The sequence below is a fragment of the Bos mutus genome, chromosome 4 (assembly GCF_027580195.1).
Source record: "Bos mutus isolate GX-2022 chromosome 4, NWIPB_WYAK_1.1, whole genome shotgun sequence".
In the NCBI taxonomy this organism is placed as follows: Eukaryota; Metazoa; Chordata; class Mammalia; order Artiodactyla; family Bovidae; genus Bos; species Bos mutus.
This window is the reverse complement of record NC_091620.1, coordinates 30,961,091-30,981,850: the sequence shown is the minus strand read 5'-3', so window position 1 is coordinate 30,981,850 and position 20,760 is coordinate 30,961,091. Positions and strand designations below refer to the sequence as shown.

Genomic DNA, 20,760 nt, shown 5'->3' with positions numbered 1-20,760 from the left:
GAGTGCGTATATCTTTTCAAGTTAGGTGTTTTTGTTTTCTTTACATAAATACCCAGAAATGGAATTACTATATCAAGTGATTGTCCTATTTTTAATTTTTGAGTAAACTCTACTGCTTTCCATAGTGGCTACACCAATTTACACTTCCATATTTAGTATCCAACCTCCCTTTTCAACATCTCCTCCCTTGCCAACACTTGTTATTTCTTATCTTTTAAATAAGTCATTCTAACAGGTGTAAGGTTTCATTGTTAATTTGATTTTCATTTCCTAATGATTTGCGATATTGAGCATCTTTTCATGTACCTAATGGTCTTAATGTCTCCTTTGTAAAATGTTTATTTAGCTCCTCTGCCTATTTTAAAATCAGATTGTTTGTTTTTTGTCACAGAGTTGTGTAAGTTCTTTATATATTTTGAATATTAACCATTGATCCAGAATATGATTTGCCAATATTTTCTCCCATTCAGTAGGTTACCTTTTAATTTTGTTGATAGTTTCCTTTTCTGTGCAGAAGCTTTAGTTTGATGTAGTTCCTTGTTTATTTTTGCATTTGTTTCCTTTATTTTTAGTATCAAATCCCCAAAAATCATTGCCAAGATAGATGTCAAGAAGCTTACTACTTATGTTTTCTTCTAGAAGCTTTATGGTTTCAAGTCCTTAGTCCATTCTGAGATAATTTTTGTGTGTAGTAGAAGATAGTGGTCCAATTTCATTCCTTTGCATGCGGCTGTTTAGTTTTCCCAACACCATTTATTGAAGAGATTATCCTTCTCCATTGTATATTCTTGACTCCTTTCTCATAAAGTAATTGACTATATGTGTATGGGCTTATTTCTGGGTTCTCTATTCTGTTCCAAGAGTTTATGTCTCCAAAACAATTATTTCTTAAATTTAATTGGAATTGAGTGGGGTTGGGATAGTTTGGTAGTTAATCTAGAAAAGGAATTTTGGTGTATTCTATATAAATGGACCTTAGCATTGTCTTTAAAATAAATGAAATATTTCAGTGTGCTCATTAACTTGAACCAAAGATTATATGAAGCCTTTCCTCTCATGAGGAGAAAGAGTAAAAAAGTACAAATTGGTTTATTGAAGATGACTAACAATTCTCTAGTTAAATTTTAAAATATGAAAAACCTTACTCTTATTTCTAAGCTGTTAAATTCTCATAAATAAAGAATAAAGTTAATAAATAAAATTATATCAACTGATGTCACCAATTTTATTGTTTTGATTTTACATTTTTTTGTAATTTCATATTCTTCCAGTTTGTCGGCTAATTACAAAGTACTTTGAAACTTCTTTTCTTGTTCTTTGTTTTACTCAGGCAGTGTCCTCTCCCTCTTGCTCCCCAAAGGAAGAGAAGAATGATCATCAGTGGTAAATGGCAGTTGCAGAACCAACACCAAAATGAAGCTTCACACTCAGGAGGGAACACTAAGCTTGCTAGGGTTTTGGGTGCTCTTCATATCAGAGAAACTTCTTTCATAATGAGCTACAGAAATGACCCTTGAAAACATAGTCTGAAACTTCTATTTTCAGTGCAGAAATTTCCTGACTTACAGAGGTTCGACGATTTTTCAACTTTATATGAGGCAAAAGCAGTATTCATCCAATGGAAGCCATACTTCAGATTCTGAATTCTGGTATTTTCCCGGGGCTAGTGTTTTGTCCTACTTTCTCTCTTGTGATGCTGGACAGCTGCAGTGCCACAGCTTCCAGTGGACCACACAATCACAGGGGTAAACAACTCATACACTTACCACCATTCTGCCCCCATACAAACATGCTGTATTTTCTTTTCCTTCCTTCTGAGACAAAATTTATTTATCTCAATAAATTTCATGAGATATTTAGCATTTTATTATAAAATAGTTTGTGTTAGTTGATTTTGCCAAATGTACATATTCTGAGTATATTTAAGATAGGCTGCACTAAGCTATGATATTCAGTACATTTCACTTTCAGTTCAGTCGCTCAGTCTTGTCCGACTCTTTGTGACCCCATGGGCTGCAGCACACCAGGCTTCCCTGTGCATCACCAACTCCTGGAACTTGCTCAACTCAAGTCCATTGAGTCAGTGATACCATCCAACAATCTCATCCTCTGTTGTCCCCTTTTCCTCCTGCCTTCAATCTTTCAAGCATCAGGGTCTCTTCCAATAAGTCAGCTCTTTGCATCACGTGGCCAAAGTATTGGAACTTCAGCTTTAACATCAGTCCTTTCAATGAATATTCTCCAACACCACAGTTCAAAAACATCAATTCCTCAGTGCTCAGCTTTCTTTATGGCCCAACTCTCACATCCATACATGACTACTGGAAAAACCATAGCTTTGACTAGATGAACCTTTGTCAGCAAAGTAATGTCTCTGCTTTTTAATATGCTGTCTAGATTGGTCATAGCTTTTCTTCCAAGGAGCAAGTGTATTTTAATTTCATGGCTGCAGTCACGATCTGCAGTGATTTTGGAGCCCCCAAAAGATAAAATCTGTCACTGTTTCCATTGTTTTCTCACCTACTTGCCATGAAATGATGGGACCGGATGCCATGATCTTCATTTTTTGAATAATGAGTTTGAAGCCAAATTTTTCATTTTCTTCTTGCACTTTAATCAAGAGGTTCCTCTTCACTTTCTGCCATAAGGGTGGTGTCATCTGCGTATCTGAAGTTATTGATATTTCTCCTGGCGATCTTGATTCCAGTTTGTGTTTCATCCAGCCCAGTATTTCGCATGATATAGTCTGCATATAAGTTAAATAAGCAGGGTGACAATATACAGCCTTGACTTACTCCTTTCCTAATTTGGAACCAGTCCGATGTTCCGTGTCCAGTTCTAACTATTGTTTCTTGGCCTGCATACAGATTTCTCAGGAAGCAAGCAAAGTGGTCTGGTATTCCCACCTCTTGAAGAATTTTCCACAGTTTGTTGTGATCCACAGATCCACATAGTCAAAAGCTCGGGTATAATCAATAAAGCAGAAGTAGATGCTTTTCTGGAACTCTCTTGCTTTTTCTATGATCCAATGGATGTTACCAATTTTATCTCTGGTTCCTCTGCCTTTTCTAAAACCAACTTGAACATCTGGAAGTTCATGGTTCACATACTGTTGAAGCCTGGCTTGGAGAATTTTGAGCATTACTTTGCTAGTGTGTGAGATGAGTGTAATTGTGCAATATCTTGAACATTCTCTGGCTTCACCTTTCTTTGTGATTGGGATGAAAACTGACCTTTTCCAGTCCTGTGGCCACTGCTGAGTTTTCCAAATTTGCTGGCATATTGAGTGTGGCACTTTAACAGCAGTTTAGTAGGTTACATCTATTAAATTTGGTTTCAACTCAACGATATTTTCAACTTATAATGGGATTATTGAGACTTAATTCCATTTTAAGTTAAGAAAGATCTGTGGTGTACTTCTCCTGAATCTATATGGAGGAACTGCTACATATGTAAGGTGTACATAAAACTTGTTCTCTAAATTGAAATAAAATTGAGAATTAAAAGTGCACTGCTGCTGCTGCTGCTAAGTCACTTCAGTTGTGTCTGACTCTGTGCGACCCCATAGACAGCAGCCCACCAGGCTCCGCTGACCCTGGGATTCTCCAGGCAAGAACCCTGGAGTGAGTTGCCATTTCCTTCTCCAATGCATGAAGGTGAAAAGTGAAAGTGAAGTCGCTCAGTCCTGTCCGACTCTGAGTGACCCCATGGACTGCAGCCTACCAGGCTCCTCTGTCCATGGGATTTTCCAGGCAAGAGTACTAGAGTGGGGTGCCATAGCCTTCTCTGCTACAAGGTGTCAATTATGACTGTCTCCAGCACACCAAAATGTCTATTCACCCTATATACCTGTATTAGAGAAGCACACTTCTTCCCATGGCTTTTGTGTCCTGAAGGAAAAAAAAATTCCAGAATAGTACGGTAGAAACATTTTTACTTTTCTCTGCCTCTTCTTTTATCCTTCCCTAGAAGAGGAGGAGATTGACAAGTTTGGGAGAAAACTGAGCATGAAATCTCCAAGTATAACCACTGCCAAAGCAACCAATGTAATACTTGATACTTCCCAGAATAAAGATATCCTCAGATGCCTGTTGCAGAAGTTTCTGATATTATATAAAATGATAATTTGTGCTTGATAATTCTAATTTTAAATGTCCATATGGAGTTTTGAAAAATTAAATTTGAAATATCTCTCTCTTTCCTACAGCTCCCTCTACTGTAAATCTTTTCAAAATAGGTAGAAAATTCTTTTTAAAGGAACACTTTTTTTTCAGTTTTACATATCATCAAAAGGTGGCTTCTCTGTTTCTGAGAATTCTCTGTTTAATAAAATTTAAATTTAGCTTTTGTCTTTTTGTACTCATTAAGGGTGCAACCTACTTTATTTTTTGTGTTCTTGAGCTCCATTTATTATTAACCTAAAATTTAAAATCTAACCTAAATTGTGCAGTCCAGGTTAGGAAGTTTTTGGTTTTCGTCTTTTAAAAGCTTCTCTGCAAAAGAGTGCCACTCGAGTGTCTGTCACTTCTGAGCAGCCTACAAATCTTTCCATGGTACTGAATCTTTAAAGACAGAAACAAAAGAAACTAACAATAAACATTCACAAAAGCCTATTTTCAACTACTTGGAAAAAAAAAACAGGATGGTTTAATAAATAAAGATGCAGTACTGTTCTAAATGTAATCTATCTTTTAGATTATGAAATACCTACATTTGTATACTACTATCTCAGCTTACATTACCCCTATCTCGTGAATCCATCAAAACTGACCATATTAGTATTTCAGAACTAAAAGGCATTGAGCTCCACACACCTGATTATTTACTGCAACTCTAAATCTAGCATCAGTGTGTTCTTTTAGCTCAACAGGAGCAAATCAGTTGAGTATATCAAAGTTGAGAGTGCTGAACCATCCAGGCATCTTTTCTTGAAAAGGAATCCTCCCTTCACCCTGGCTGAAGAGTCTCTAGGGAGAGACATCAAGAGGACACAGAGACTGCACTCAGTCTGAGGAAGAATGCTCCCTTCACTAAACCGATTTACTCATAAAACCCTTCCCTCTCTTGAAACTGCTATGCTGAAGGTTAGTCAGCATCTAGTTGCCTCAGCAAGTTGTCTTTTCTTGGTTCTCATCTTACGCAGTTCATCACCTGTGAACCCTTGTCCTTGGATACACTGTCCTGTGCTCCCTATTCCCTCATGGCTTTAGTTTTTTCCCCATCTGTTATTGATTATTTTCTCTCCTTCTTCAACTTTGAGGTGATCTTTAAAACCTTCTGGTATCATCTTTTCTCTGTAGATATTTTCCTTCTTTTTGTCCATCACCTCCTCAACACAGAAGATTCCTAGTTCTACACTTCTATAAAAATTTCTAACCACCTGCTGGACTTCTCCATCTCAAAATATCTTCACCTCACAAAGCAATGTCTGTTACCTTTTGTGCAGGCCTTTTGTCTCTCTTCCTCTGTGCTTTCCTTCTTGCTCTTCCCTCCATCTGGAGTCCCTCTGCAGCTTCAGCGTGTTCAAATTCTGTGAAGTTCAAGCCTCAAATACCACTTCTAGCTCAAGCTTATCCAGATTTTTTAACCACATTTGATATTTTCATGTGTTGAACTCAGGCAGTCCTCTGGGCTGTCTTATAAAAGAGATTCCACTCCATATATTTTGTAGGTTATTTATATATCCTTATACTGTAGTTCACAACTGACTCCTACTATAATATATATTTGTTAAGAAAATGTAGCTTTTCTTAACAAATCCCTCTATAACCAGGATGATTATCCTCATAAGCCACCACACACCTAATGTGACTAAAGCACAGTAGTAAATGGCACATAGGACACGACACTTTTTTCCTAAAGAAACATGGGATGACTGGGGTTATTCACATATTTTTTCTGACTTTACCCACCACTGAGGATGAATGGTTCACATGTGTGACAATACGCAGACTCCAGTGCTCGGAGACCCCTCATATGGATATATAGTATTCTACTCTGCCCCCTCCAATTTTTGACTTGAGGAGTCCTGGAGGCTGGGAGAAGAAAAGTTCTGATTTGATGCACACTTTGAATTCCTTCTGCTCAAACGTCCTATGCTTTGACTTTGTGACCATTATTACAGTTTACTTAAGGGATTTGTCCTAGCCCATTTCTGTATGACTACCAGTCTACTCCTCTCCTCTCAATACTGATCCTCTTCAGTTCAGTTCAGTCGCTCAGTCATGTCTGACTCTTTGCGACCCCATGAATCACAGCACACAGGCCTCCCTGTCCATCACCAACTCCCAGAGTTTACTCAAACTCATGTCCATCGAGTCAGTGATGCCATCCAGCCATCTCATCCTCTGTCATCCCCTTCTCCTGCCCTCTATCTTTCCCAGCATCACTGTCTTTACAAATGAGTCAGCTCTTCGCATCAGGTGGCCAAAGTATTGGAGTTTCAGCTTCAATATCAGTCCTTCCAAAGAACACCCAGGACTGATCTCCTTTAGGATGGACTGCTTGGATCTCCTTGCAGTCCAAGGGACTCTCAAGAGTCTTCTCCAACACCACAGTTCAAAAGCACCAATTCTTTGGCACTCAGCTTTCTTCACAGTCTAACTCTCACATCCATACATGACCACTGGAAAAACCATAGCCTTGACTAGACGGACCTTTGTTGGCAAAGTAATGACTCTGCTTTTCAATATGCTATCTAGCTTGGTCATAACTTTACTTCCAAGGAGTAAGCATCTTTTAATTTCATGGCTGCTATCACCATCTGCAGTGATTTTGGAGCCCAAAAAAACAAAGTCTGACACTGTTTCCACTGTTCCCCCATCTATTTCCCATGAAGTAATGGGACCAGATGCCATGATCTTCGTTTTCTGAATGTTGAGTTTTAAGCCAACTTTTTCACTCTCCTCTTTCACTTTCATCAAGAGGCTCTTTAGTTCCTTTTGACTTTCTGCCATAAGGGTGGTGTCATCTGCATATCTGAGGTTATTGATATTTCTCCCGGCAAACTTGATTCCAGCTTGTGCTTCTTCCAGTCCAGCGTTTCTCACGATGTACTCTGCATAGAAGTTAAAAAAGCAGGGTGAAAATATACAGCCTTGAGGTACTCCATTTCCTATTTGGAACCAGTCTGTTGTTCCATGTCCAGTTCTAACTGTTGCTTCCGGACCTGCATATAGGTTTCCCAAGAGGCAGGTCAGGTGTTCTGGTGTTCCCATCTCTTTCAGAATTTTCCACAGTTTATTGTGAGCCACACAGTCAAAGGCTTTGGCATAGTCAATAAAGCAGAAATAGATGTTTTTCTGGAACTCTCTTGCTTTTTCTATGATCCAGCAGATGTTGACAATTTGATCTCTGGTTCCTCTGCCTTTTCTGAAACCAGCTTGAACATCTGGAAGTTCACGGTTCAAGTATTGTTGAAGCCTGGCTTGGAGAATTTTGAGCATTACTTTACTAGCATGTGAGATGAGTGCAACTGTGCGGTAGTTTGAGCACGCTTTGGCATTGCTTTTCTCTGGGATTGGAATGAAAACTGACCTTTTCCAGTCCTGTGGCCACTGTTGAGTTTTCCAAATTTGCTGGCATATTGAGTGCAGCACTTTCACAGCATCATCTTTCAGGATTTGAAATAGCTCAACTGGAATTCCATCACCTCCACTAGCTTTGTTCATAGTGATGCTTCCTAAGGCCCACTTGACTTCACATTCCAGGATGTCTGGCTCTAGGTGGATGATCACACCTTCGTGATTATCTGGGTCGTGAAGCTCTTTTTTGTACAGTTCTTCTGTGTATTCTTGCCACCTCTTCTTAATATCTTCTCCTTCTGTTAGGTCCATACCATTTCTGTCCTTTATCGAGCCCATCTTTGCATGAAATATTTCCTTGATAGCTCTAATTTTCTTGAAGAGATCTTGAGTCTTTCCCATTCTGTTGTTTTCCTCTATTTCTTTGCATTGATGGCTGAGGAAGGCTTTCTTATCTCTCCTTGCTATTCTTTGAAACTCTGCATTCAGATGTTTATATCTTTCCTTTTCTCCTTTGCTTTTCCCTTCTCTTCTTTTCACAGCTATTTGTAAGGCCTCCCCAGACAGCCATTTTGCTTTTTTGCATTTCTTTTCCTCTTATCTCTCCCCAAATGTCTGAGAAGCTTGCTATTTCAATTCCATGGATAAATTATAATAGGGCCCAGTAGCAGTAGGAACCAAGGCTGCTGCTGCTGCTGCTAAGTCACTTCAGTCGTGTCCGACTCTGTGCGACCCCATAGACGGCAGCCCACCAGGCTCCCCTGTCCCTGGGATTCTCCAGGCAAGAACACTGGAGTGGGTTGCCATTTCCTTCTCCAATGCATGAAAGTGGAAAGTGAAAGTGAAGTCGCTCAGTTGTTTCCGACTCTTAATGACCCCATGGACTGCAGCCTACCAGGCTCCTCCATCCATGGGATTTGCCAGGCAAGCGTACTGGGGTGGGGTGCCAGTGCCTTCTCCAGTGAACCACAGCACTTTCATCCGTATCATTGCTCTCTTTATCCAGAGCAGGCAAGCTATTTAAGGAAGGAGTTTAGGGAGGAGCCAAAGAAGGGTCAGAAGATGGTCAGCCCAGTCTCACACTGTGCATGGACCTTTTCCCTCCAGTTTTTGGATGCTGGACCTCAATCTCCCTACCCTTCAAGAACACCACACTCTTCCTGTAGTCCCTCCCAATCAAATCTCTTTCAGGGAGCCTAGATTCATTTGACAAATCTTACAAATTGGAAAGCTATCTGCAGGAAAGTTTTATGCTCTCTCCCACAGTCCTACACTTCACAAAGACTATAAAATATGTCTGGACTCCTGTTCTAGGGAACCCAAGGCCATTAGACTGAGGTGGTTCTAATGCTGCGCAGTCTATGTAAGTGAGCAAACCAGTGTAAGTCTGTACTTTCATCACCTTTATAAAGAATATTTTACTTTATTATTATTTTTTGTAGGAGGATTTAAATAATTTGAATTTGACCTGTCCTGCATTTTATTAGAAATTGGAAATATGGGTGAATTTGAACAAGTGCCCTAATGAAGTCAAATCTGCTTTAATCCTTATTTCTCTTCTTTGCCTTTTTAGGAGAAGGTAAATGGCAATCCACTCTAGTATTCTTGTCTGGAAAATCCCATGGACAGAGGAACCTGGAGGGCCAGAGTCCATGGGGTCGCAAGCAGTAAGACAAGATTGGGCGACTAAGCACGAAGCATGAATTACTCTCTCTGAGAAAATCAAGGCCATAAATAACCTGCAGGTAAATAAAAAGCTTATTGATGCCATGTGCCTTCTGTCCCTTTTACAAAGCTCTAATTTTCATGCAAACAAGGCCTGCCTTGAGAGAAAACTTCAGCTATGTGTGGAATGCCCCGCAGCACATTGTAAGAGGCTCTGTGATGTAATTATAAACCTTTGCTGGTTTAAAGTTGTTGTAACCCCTCCGTATGATTTAGTACTGGATCCTGAGGTAATTGGGGTTCCCTGGTAGTTCAGTTGGTAAAGAATCTGCTTGCAATGCAGGAGACCCTGGTTTGATTCCTGGGTTGGGAAGATCCGCTGGAGAAGGAATAGGCTACCCACTCCAGTATTCTTAGGCTTCCCTGGTGCCTCAGCTGGTAAAGAGTCCGCCTGCAACCCGGGAGACCTGGGTTTGATCCCTGAGTTGGGAAGATCCTCTGGAGAAGGGAATGGCTACCCACTCCAGTAATCTCACCTGAAGAATCCCCACGGACAGAGGAGCCTGGTGGGATACAGTCCATAAGGTTGTACAGAGCTGGACACAACTGAAGCGACTTAGCACACACCCACAGTTGCTTTACAATGTTGTGTTAGTTCCTGCTGTACAGCAAAGTGAGTCAGCAATACATACACACATATCCCCTCTTTTTTGGATTTCCATCCCATTTAGGTCACCACAGAGCACGGAGTAGAATTCCCTGTACTATACTGTAGGTTGTCATTAGTTATCTATTTTGTACATAGCAGTATATAAATGTAAATTCTAATCTCTCAATTCATCCCACTCTTTCTTTCCCCCTTGGTGTCCATACGTTTGTTCTCTACATTTGTGTCTTTATTTTTGCTTTGCAAATAGATTCTTCTGTACCATTTTTCTAGATTCCACATATATGTGTTAATATATGATATTTGTTTTTCTGACTACATCACTCTGTATGACATCCTTGTAAGACTCCATCAGAATGCATCCATCATGCCTTTAACACATAAAACCCAAACTCCCAGGTTATTTTTATCACTTGTATTTTCCTCTCTCCATCCTTTCAGGGATCTAGATTCACATATCTCCCTGACTGACAAACCTGTCCATTTTATCCTTGTAATTTAAAATCTGCAGTCAAGTTAATCCCTTAGATCATACATCTCTTTTCTGAATGTTCACTGTGCTTTCTTGCTTTCTCTGCAGCATTTTATTTAGTTTATTTTTTAACTATGGTAAAGCAAACATACCATAAACTTACCATTTTAATGATTTTTCAAATGTACAGTTCAGTGACTTTGTTTTTTGTTTTTAGTTCAGTGACTTTGTTGTGCAATCAACCCGCTATCCACCTCATGGACATGTCCCCTGCAGCCCCTTGACTGATGGCTATTTCTGTCTCACCTGTCAGCTCTCAGTGGACAGAGAAGGAGCAGGTGTTTCCTCACTGCTGTTTGGGAACATTGCTCTCCCATTAGTTACTTATTGGACAACCCCAATCTATTGAAGCACGTGGAATCAGATTCAACTGAACATCAGGCTAACCCTCTCCGAGTTGAATCATCCACAGACCCCTAGTTACAATGACTAGCTTTTAGCACCATGGTCACTCATTACAGAGTTCAATTAAAGTTTAATATAAATTAACATTTTCCTTTTTTTTTGTTGGCTTAAATTGTTTGGGAACACATTTGCCATGGGAGAAGGGAAGTGGGACTGGCTTCTTCTCCACTGTCTTTCTCCTAAATACCAGGCAGCTGCTGACTCCTTCAGGGTGAAAGAAGAGTGGAGTGGCTTCAGGGAGAAGCAGGAAGTGTTTATTTGACAAGTATCAATCTGTAATTGAGTCCTTAAAACTGACTTTTGTCTTAGGATGGCAACTTCAAAAAAAGTAATGTTTGACTCTTAAAAAGACATTGAGTTTAATTGCAACAGAGCCAAGTTTGTGATTCTTTTATTTAAAAGAAAACTGAATGATATAATAATTTTTGATATATAATTTCAACCACATTGCTTCAGGATGAGATCTCATTGGCCAGAATGCATAACAGTTAGACTGTCCTTGCCAGGGGAGATTCTTTGGCAGGTTTTGGCTCAACTGTTTGTTTAGAAGGGATTTAGCCAAATTTCATTTGGGAATTGATCAGTGAAAATACAGTCCAGTTTCTTCAGGGGAAAACCCTGGAGTTAAATAATTAATTGGTTCCTAGTTTTATTTATGTACCCAGGAGAAGATAGCAGTGATATCTATAAATAACAGCAGATAAATGCCATTTCTACCTATTTGCTAATTCTAAAGGTAAATGTTGTATTTAAAAAAATCAAACCAACAAATGAACAAATACACGTTTGGGGCCAATCCATTTCAAATAGCAAGCCAGGTATTACTTACTGTTAGTACCATTTGATACATCTTTTTGTCTGTTTTAATGGTTGATTGTAGTTGGAATTACAGGAAATTAAAATCAGAACATCTAGAAAATAGAGTTTTCATAGCTAAGAATTTGTGTGAAAGTTTTTACTTTGGTTTTTATTCACTGGATTTTTTTTTTCACTTTTCTAGTTAAAAAAAAGACCCTCATTTTTCTTCCCTTTTAGGATAAAAGTATAAATTCAGTTTAAACACTACCATGAGTTTACTTGGTTTGCTATTCATTTTGTAACATAAAATTAAAGAGACATTTGGCTTCATCATGTCTAATTCTTTTTCCTCTTCTCATTTTTAAGGAGAATGCTGTGACGGTGAAAACTATGAGCCAGTGTGACCCCTGGGTGGCATGGTTAAAAGAAATGCTGCTCTTGATAGTGTTCACTCATTCAGCCCTCAAGCCAGCAATGTCTCCAGTGATCAAACAATGACCTTTTAACATTTTCTGGGCTGCCCCAACAACGCAGTGTCAGCATTTCTTCAATGTGGATCTGAATATTCAGTTATTTAATATTATACCAAATCCTTTGGAGACTCAGAGTAGATCAACAATTGCCATAATTTATCCAAATGGATTAGGGTATTATCCTTATTTCTCTCCAGAGGGAAAATCCTTTAATGGAGGGATACCACAGAATATATGCTGGACTGGATGAAGCACATGCTGGAATCAAGATTGGCAGGAGAAACATCAATAACCTCAGATATGCAGATGACATCACACTTATGTCAGAAAGCGAAGAAGAACTAAAGAGCCTCTTGTTGAACATGAAAGAGAGTGCAAAAGTTGGCTTAAAACTCAACATTCAGAAAACTAAGATCATGGCATCTGGTCCCATCACTTCATGGGAAATAAATGGGGAAACAGTGACAGACTTTATTTTTGGGGGCTCCAAAATCACTGTAGATGGTGACTGCGGTCATGAAATTAAAAGACTCTTATTCCTTGGAAGAAAAGTTATGACCAACTTAGACAGCATATTAAAATGCAGAGACATTACTTGGCCAACAAAGGTCCATCTAGTCTAAGCTATGGTTTTTCCAGTAGTCCTGTATGGATGTGAGAGTTGGGCCATAAAGAAAGCTGAGCACTGAAGAATTGATGCTTTTGAACTGTGGTGTTCAAAAGAAGACTCTTGAGAGTCCCTTGGACAGCAAGGAGATCAAACCAGTCCGTCCTAAAAGAAATCAGTCCTGAATATTCATTGGAAGGACTGTTGCTAAAGCTGAAACTCTAATACTTTGGCCACCTGATGTGAAGAACTGATTCATTGGAAAAGACTCTGATGCTGGGAAAGATTGAAGGCAGGAGGAGAAGGGGAGGACAGAAGATTAGATGGTTGGATAGTATCACCGACTAAATGGACATGAGTTTGAACAAGCTCCAGGAGCTGGTGATGGACAGGGAGGCCCAGCATGCTGAAGTCCATGGGGTCACAAAGAGTCAGATATGACTGAGTGACTGAACTGAACTGACCACAGAATATGAGCCTTCCTACACACCTGAGGAAGACTGCTGATGACACTGCAAAAGTTGTTCCTTGGTGGAGGTCAGAAGGTCTTGTTATCATTGTCTGGGAAAGCTAGAAGCCACAGTGGGACAGAAATTGGGGCAATGTAGTAAAAACCACTCTTTAGACTTTACTAGAAACCACCATCCTGATTGGTCAGAAATGAAAGTGAGAACAGTTGCCCAAAAGGAATTTGAAACTGCTAGAAAGAGAATTATGAATGCTACTCTCACACTGGCTTTAGAAACGAGACCAAAATGTCTATGGGGCTTTTATCTCTATCCAGACTGCTACAATTATGATTATAGGATAAATCCACAGACCTACACAGGTAAATGCCCGAGTGATCAAATTTTCCGCAATGACCAACTTCAGTGGCTATGGGAAAAAAGCAGAGTCTTTATATTTCAGTATGTCAAGTTCACATGCTTTGAAATTTGTTCATTGTTGAGTTAGAGAAGCTATGAGAATTGCTGAAATGGCTAGATATGGCTATATTTCACCAGTTGTTATTTTTTTCAGACCATTTTATTTGCATAGTATTGAAACTTTGTCACATGTAAGAAAAAATGCATTCACATGTTTTAGAAAATAAAATTTAGTAGAGTATAAATTTAGGAAAAACTGTTTTAGAATGCTTATTAAAGCTACCCCTTCAAATGTCAAGCCAATTCTGGAACAGTGTCAATGACAAATAGTTCTTTACCTAGTGTTTTTAGATGATGATTCCTACCAGCTTAACATTTAGAAGGATTTCCTGCAGAACAATTGTTGAGCATAAGCTAAATTATGTAACAGATAGATTAGCTTGAACCAGGGAAAAATTTCATTTAAAAAAAGCTCTTAATACCAAAGAGTAGCAGCAATTTTTCAAATAAAAAACACAAAAAATAGAGCTTAGGTAAATTATTAACCAACTATATAATCATATATTACATTTTAATTTTTTAATGCATTAGGTTACTTGAAAAATAACATATCCTGCTGATTTTATTGTTGAGAATCTACAGTGTGATCTAGTAGTGAGTATCAATGCCCTAAAAATGGTTTATATAAATGTAAGCCTTTGACTGTGTGGATCACAGCAAATTGTGGAAAATTCTTAGAGAGATGGAATACCAGACCACCTGACTTGACTCTTGAGAAACCTGTATGCAGGTCAAGAAGCAACAGTTAGAACTGGACATGGAACAACAGACTGGTTCCAAATAGGAAAAGCAGAACATCAAGGCTGTATATTGTCACCTTGCTTATTTAATTTATATGCAGAGTACATCATGAGAAACACCTGGGCTGGAGGAAGCACAAGCTGGAATCAAGATCGCCAGGAGAAATATCAATAACCTCAGATATGCAGATGACACCACCCTTATGGCAGAAAGTCAAAAGGAACTAAAGAGCCTCATGATGAAAGTGAAAGAGGAGAGTGAAAAAGTTGGCTTAAAGCTCAACATTCAGAAAACTAAGATCATGGCATCTGGTCCCATCACTTCATGGAAAATAGATGGGGAAACAGTGGAAAACAGTTTATTTTTTGGGGCTCCAAAATCACTGCAGATGGTGATTGCAGCCATGAAATTAAAAGATGCTTACTCCTTGGAAAGAAAGTTATGACCAACCTAGCCAGCATATTAAAAAGCAAAGACATTATTTTGCCAACAAAGGTCCATCTTGTCAAAACTATGGTTTTTCCAGTGGTCATGTATGGATGTGAGAGTTGGTCTATAAAGAAAGCTGAGAGCCGAAGAATTGATGCTTTTGAACTGTGGTGTTGGAGAAGATTCTTGAGACCCCCTTGGACTGCAAGGAGATACAACCAGTCCATCCTAAAGGAGATCAGTCCTGGGTGTTCTTTGGAAGGACTGATGTTGAAGTTGAAACTGCAATACTTTGGCCACCTGATGCGAAGAGCTGACTCATTTGAAAAGACCCTGATGCTGGGAAAGATTGAGGGCAGGAGGAGAAGGGGACAACGGAGGATGAGATGGTTGGATGGCTGCACCAATTCAACGGGCATGGGTTTGGGTGGACTCCGGGAGTTGGTGATGGACAAGGAGGCCTGGTGTGTTGCAGTCCATGGGGTTGCAAAGAGTCAGACACAACTGAGCAACTGAACTGAACTGGTGTGAAGGGTTGACTCGTTAGAAAAGCCCTTGATGCCGGGAAAGATTGAAGGCAGGAGGAGAAGGGAACAATAGAGGATGAGAAGGTTGGATGGCATCACCAACTTGATGGACATGAGTTTGAGCAAGCTCCAGGGGTTGGTGATGGACAGGTAGGACTGGTGTGCTGCAGTCCATGGGGTCACAAAGAGTCGGACACAACTGAGCAACTCAACTGAAGTGAACTGAATATTATTTTTTGACTTAACACAATGTGGGAAGCACAAAGATGTGGAAATGAGCTGTTTTGGAAGATAATGAATTTGCAGACACTTGAAAGTGTTCAAATTTTAGCTAGATTGTCATTTAAATAGGACATTGTGGTAGGAATTCAATCATTTGATGGGGTGGGTAGGTGAGAAACTCCTTAAATTTCCATTCATACCTGTGAGCTCATTATTTTGCTGTTCTAGTACCTAACACAGAAGTGCTGCAGTCCACTGGGTTGCAAAGAGTCGGAAATGACTAAGCGACTGAACTAACACAAAAGTGGGGCCATTGAATAGACAATAGATAGGTCACCTTCGTGAACCACTTATATTTGAGATAACATTTAAATGCAGTATCAATTCTTCCTCAAATATTTTAGAATTAAATCTATTGATCCAAACACTGTTGATTAGATCTGACATTTCCATCCTTGAAGGATTACTCAGTATTACTCAAAATTTAGGATTACTCAGATTTAGGAGGAAAAGAAACAGTACCATGACAAAAAGTTGAGGGTGTCAGAGGTACCTAATCTGCCTCTCACTCAAACATGCATCTTTTCTTACCTTTTTGTAGCACTTTTTGATAAGGCTTTCTGTATTTCAGAAGGAAAACTGCCATATGGGAACAACACTAATTCCTGGAAATTGTTGGGTATGTTGAGTCTATTCTGCCTCTAGCTAACTTCATACCACTACTAATTCTAATCCTAATTTCTGGTGCAACAGTGAATAAATCAAATCTTTATTTCAAAAATCAGTTCTCCAGGTATTTGATGATGTCAGTCATGCCTACCAAAGTTGTCTCAATGAGCTATTTCTCAACTAACAAATCTCTCAACTGATGTCATATTCTTAAATCCTTTTTGGAAAAAGACTAGATTATATTTATTCATTCAAAAAATATATTGAGTGCTTACAATGTGTTAGATACAATATATTATTAGTAACAATGAGTAGAAAATAATAATCCATGCAGTCAGATAGTTTGTTTTAAGATAATGGGATGAGCTACATCTTAATGAAAGTCTTATTTATAACTTTCCCATTTTTTGGGTACTTTTTGATTTTTAAAGTAAATTAGGGGCTAAATATCACCTCTGAGCTCTACTTCAGAAAACCAAAATATAGAATTATCTGAGTAGTAGTATATTGAAATGCCTTAATGCTATCTTATTGCCTTCCGTGTATCACATATCAACAAACAGCATGGATCTTTCTTATTTACTGTCTAAATAACATTTATTATGTCATAATATCATTTCTATGTTCTCCATAATATAATTATGAAATCACTTTAAACTAACTCTGCTGGATATTTTCTTTCCAGTGTCTCAATTTGAATGAGAGACTTGATTTCATTTAATGAACAAAATGCTAGTTACTATAACAGAAGAATGATTTTCTTTCTCATTTCATTACATAGACAAATTGTGAAACACAGTGCTAGGTTACTGGAGACTTCATATAATGCAGAGGAGCTTTGCTGTAACATGGCCATTTTCTCATTCTGCCTTTTGAACACTTTTCCTTTGTACTGGATCTCTGATTCTCCATACCTTGCAGGGAAGGAAAGAATGCAGACTGTCCATCAATCATTCCTTCTCTCTTTCATCTCTCCCTATTTCCTGCTTCTTTGCCCTTGGTCTATAATCATGAACATGACCTCCTCTGTTTCTCATCCTGGTGAATTATAATCTACTTAGTCATCCCACTTGAGAGTCACTTGGATGCCTCCCTTCTCTCTCCATTATCCAGTGGGTAACTAAATCTTATCCATTAGATATCCATTAGATTTCCAAAGAACTGTTCAATCTGTCCTCTCTGCTTTACACAGACTGACCTTGTCTTTGTTGAGACCCTTATCATTTCTCATCCAATGGTTTACGTAGTCTCTTAATTTGGGGTCCCTGCCTGCCATCTTGACTTCTCCTCCAATATATCTTTATGGGACAGTCAAATATCTATCAAGATTGCAAATGTGTGGTCTTGCAGTACCAAAATTTTCTTATAGTTAAGCCCTCATACTTTAAAATGGCTTAATAAAGAATAGCATAAAAGACATTGTATTTGGATTCTATTTACATACAACGATCCAGATGCCTTTACTTCTCCCCAACTCCTCTGTACTTTTTATCATAAGAGTTACTGGCACCTCACTGGATGGACCAGGCTTATCCCTGTGTATGAGTCTCCACTATTTTGCTTCATATTGGATATAAAACTCTTATGGGACTTTATAAGGAATTAGTCTATCATTTAAATGATTAATCCTCTTTGTATTTTGTTAAGGCTCTTTCTCCTGCTGCTGCTGCTGCTAAGTCACTTCAGTTGGGTCCGACTCTATGTGACCCCCATAGACGGCAGCCCACCAGGCTCCCCCGTCCCTGGGATTCTCTAGGCAAGAACACTGAAGTGGGTTGCCATTTTCTCCTCCAATGCATGAAAGGAAAAGTGAAAGTGAAGTTGCTCAGTCATGTCTGACTCTTAGCGACCCCATGGACTGCAGCCTACCAGGCTCCTCTGTCCATGGGGTTTTCCAGGCGAGAGTACTGGAGTGGGTTGCCATTGCCTTCTCCACCTTTCTCCTGAGTCTTACCAAAATACAAAAGTCAGGTATTAGTAATACTAGGCTTTCCAGGTGGCGCTAGTGATAAAGAACGTTCCTGCCCTTGCAGGAGACTTAAGAGATGTGGGTTCAATCCCTGGATCAGGAATATCCCCTGGAGAGGGGTATGGCAACCCACTCTAGTATTCTTGCCTGGAGAATCCCATGGACAGAAGAGTCTGGCAGGCTACAGTCTACAGGGTTGCAAAGAGTTGGACACGACTGAAGATACTTAGCATGCAAACACATGGATAATAGAATCACATTTTGAAAGTGATCCTAATGAGATCTCTGTTTCCCCTATGGGGGAACTGCTTGTCTGTGCAAAATATTATTCAAGGACCATTGGGCTTATGCTGTTTATGTTAATATGCAGTCAAAGTCTATGTAACAATAATAGGGGATGTTTTTGAAAAACAGCTGAATCTTCCTCCTGTCTCCATATGCCTGAAAGTAGCGGTAAGAAATATATCCTAAATAAGAGCTTGAGGGTCACCATTTCTCTAGTCAATAAACTGAAGACAATAAAGAGCATGAAGGATGGATTTGTGTGTCACTGCTGTTACTGTCATGGTTGGCGTAGAGACTCTTGCCAGAAACATTCTTCAGATGTCTTGAGAGAGAAGAACAAGGCTCCGATGGCTAACTTTAAATTATCAGTTTTTCTCAGCATGACCTTATCTGTGATTCTGTTCATTATTTTTCACCCCCTATGGCATGTCAATTTTTCCTTGAAATACTGAAGAGTAGAAAGTGCTGATTTTTTTTAACTTCAATTTACTTCTAAAATATTTGTTACCTTTGAAGTTTAAAAAACAGGTAATCATTGGTTTCATGCATTGATAGAGCAAGTATTTATTGGACGCTTACCTCATGTAAGGCACTAAGGATAAGGATGTGAAGTACCAAAGTCTCTGTCCTTGGGGAGCTTAGCTTCTTTTAGGAAAATGAATGATACTAAATAAGCAAATACATTTATATCAAATGGTGCTAAGTGCTGTGGAGAATAACAAAGCAGGGTAAAAGGACTGGGGAGAGCACTGTATCCAGGGTCGTCAGACAGAGCTCCCTAACGAGAGGACCTGAAGTTAGGAGGACCGGATCACAAGATGTCTGAGAAGAGCATTCTCAGATTAAGGAAGAACAAATGCATGAGGCGTTATGTGAGAGCAGGTGTGGAGGGTTTCAAGTCCTCAAGAAGGCCAGTGTGACTGGTGCAAGAGGAAGAGCGAGTCAGGTCACTAATTAACTCTATTTGAACTAGAGTCTGAGTGAAGGTAACTTTAAAAAAATAATTTAAGAGAAATTTCTGGAGGAAAATGAGTCAAGATATATCTATATATTATTATTTTTTTTTAAATAAGTATCAGCTCAGTTCAGTAGCTCAGTCGTGTCAAAGTCTTTGCGACCCCATGAATCACAGCACGCCAGGTCTCCCTGTCCATCACCAACTCCCGGAGTCCACCCAAACCCATGTCCATCAAGTCGGTGATGCCATCCAACCATCTCATCCTCTGTCGTCCCCTTCTCTCCTCCTGCCTTCAATCTTTCCCAGCATCACCGTCTTTTCAAATGAGTCAGCTCTTCGCATCAGGTGGCCAAAGTATTGCAGTTTCAGCTTCAGCATCAGTCCTTCCAAAGAACACCCAGGACCGATCTCCTTTAGGATGGACTGGTTGGATCTCCTTGCAGTCCAAGGGTCTCTTAAGAATCTTCTCCAACACCACAGTTCAAAAGCATCAATTCTTCGGCACTCAGCTTTCTTCACAGGCTAACTCTCACATCCACACGTGACCACTGGAAAAACCATAGCCTTGACTAGATGGAACTTTGTTGGCAAAGTAGTATCTCTGCTTTTTAATATGTTGTCAAGGTTGGTCATAACTTTCCTTCCAAGGAGCAAGCGTCTTTTAATTTCATGGCTGCAGTCACCATCTGCAGTGATTTTGGAGCCCCGAAAAATTAAGTCAGCCACTGTTTCCCCATCTATTTTCCATGAAAGGATGGGACCGGATGCCACGATCTTAGTTTTCTGAATGTTGAGCTTTAAGACAACCTTTTCACTCTCCTCTTTCGCTTTCATCAAGAGGCTTTTTAGTTCCTCTTGACTTTCTGCCATAAGTGTGGTGTCATCTGCATATCTGAGGTTATTGATATTTCTCCTGGCGATCTTGATTCCAGCTTGTGCTTCCTCCAGCCCAGCGTTTCTCATGATGTACTCTGCATAGATGTTAAATAAGCAGGGTGACAATATACAGCCTTGATGTACTCCTTTTCCTATTTGGAACCAGCCTGTTGTTCCATGTCCAGTTCTAACTGTTGCTTCTTGACCTGCATACAGGTTTCTCAAGAGGCAGGTCAGGTGGTCTGGTATTCCCACCTTTTTCAGAATTTTCCACAGTTGATTGTGATCCACACAGTCAAAGGCTTTGGCATAGTCAATAAAGCAGAAATAGATGTTTTTCTGGAACTCTCTTGCTTTTTCTATGATCCAGCGGATGTTGGCAATTTGATCTCTGGTTCCTCTGCCTTTTCTAAAACCAGCTTGAACATCAGGAAGTTCACGGTTCACATGTTGCTGAAGCCTGGCTTGGAGAATTTTGAACATGACTT

The 20,760-nt window shown here is 39.5% G+C and overlaps 1 non-coding gene across 1 annotated transcript; it reads right to left on the bottom strand.

Annotated features, from left to right (window-relative positions):
- Nucleotides 1-1,324: 1,324 nt before the first annotated feature.
- On the bottom strand, nucleotides 1,325-1,529 carry LOC138987684 (small nucleolar RNA U3). Its single transcript, XR_011464067.1, has one exon. It is a non-coding gene; the product is annotated as a small nucleolar RNA U3 (small nucleolar RNA).
- Between the last annotated feature and the right edge of the window lie 19,231 nt (nucleotides 1,530-20,760).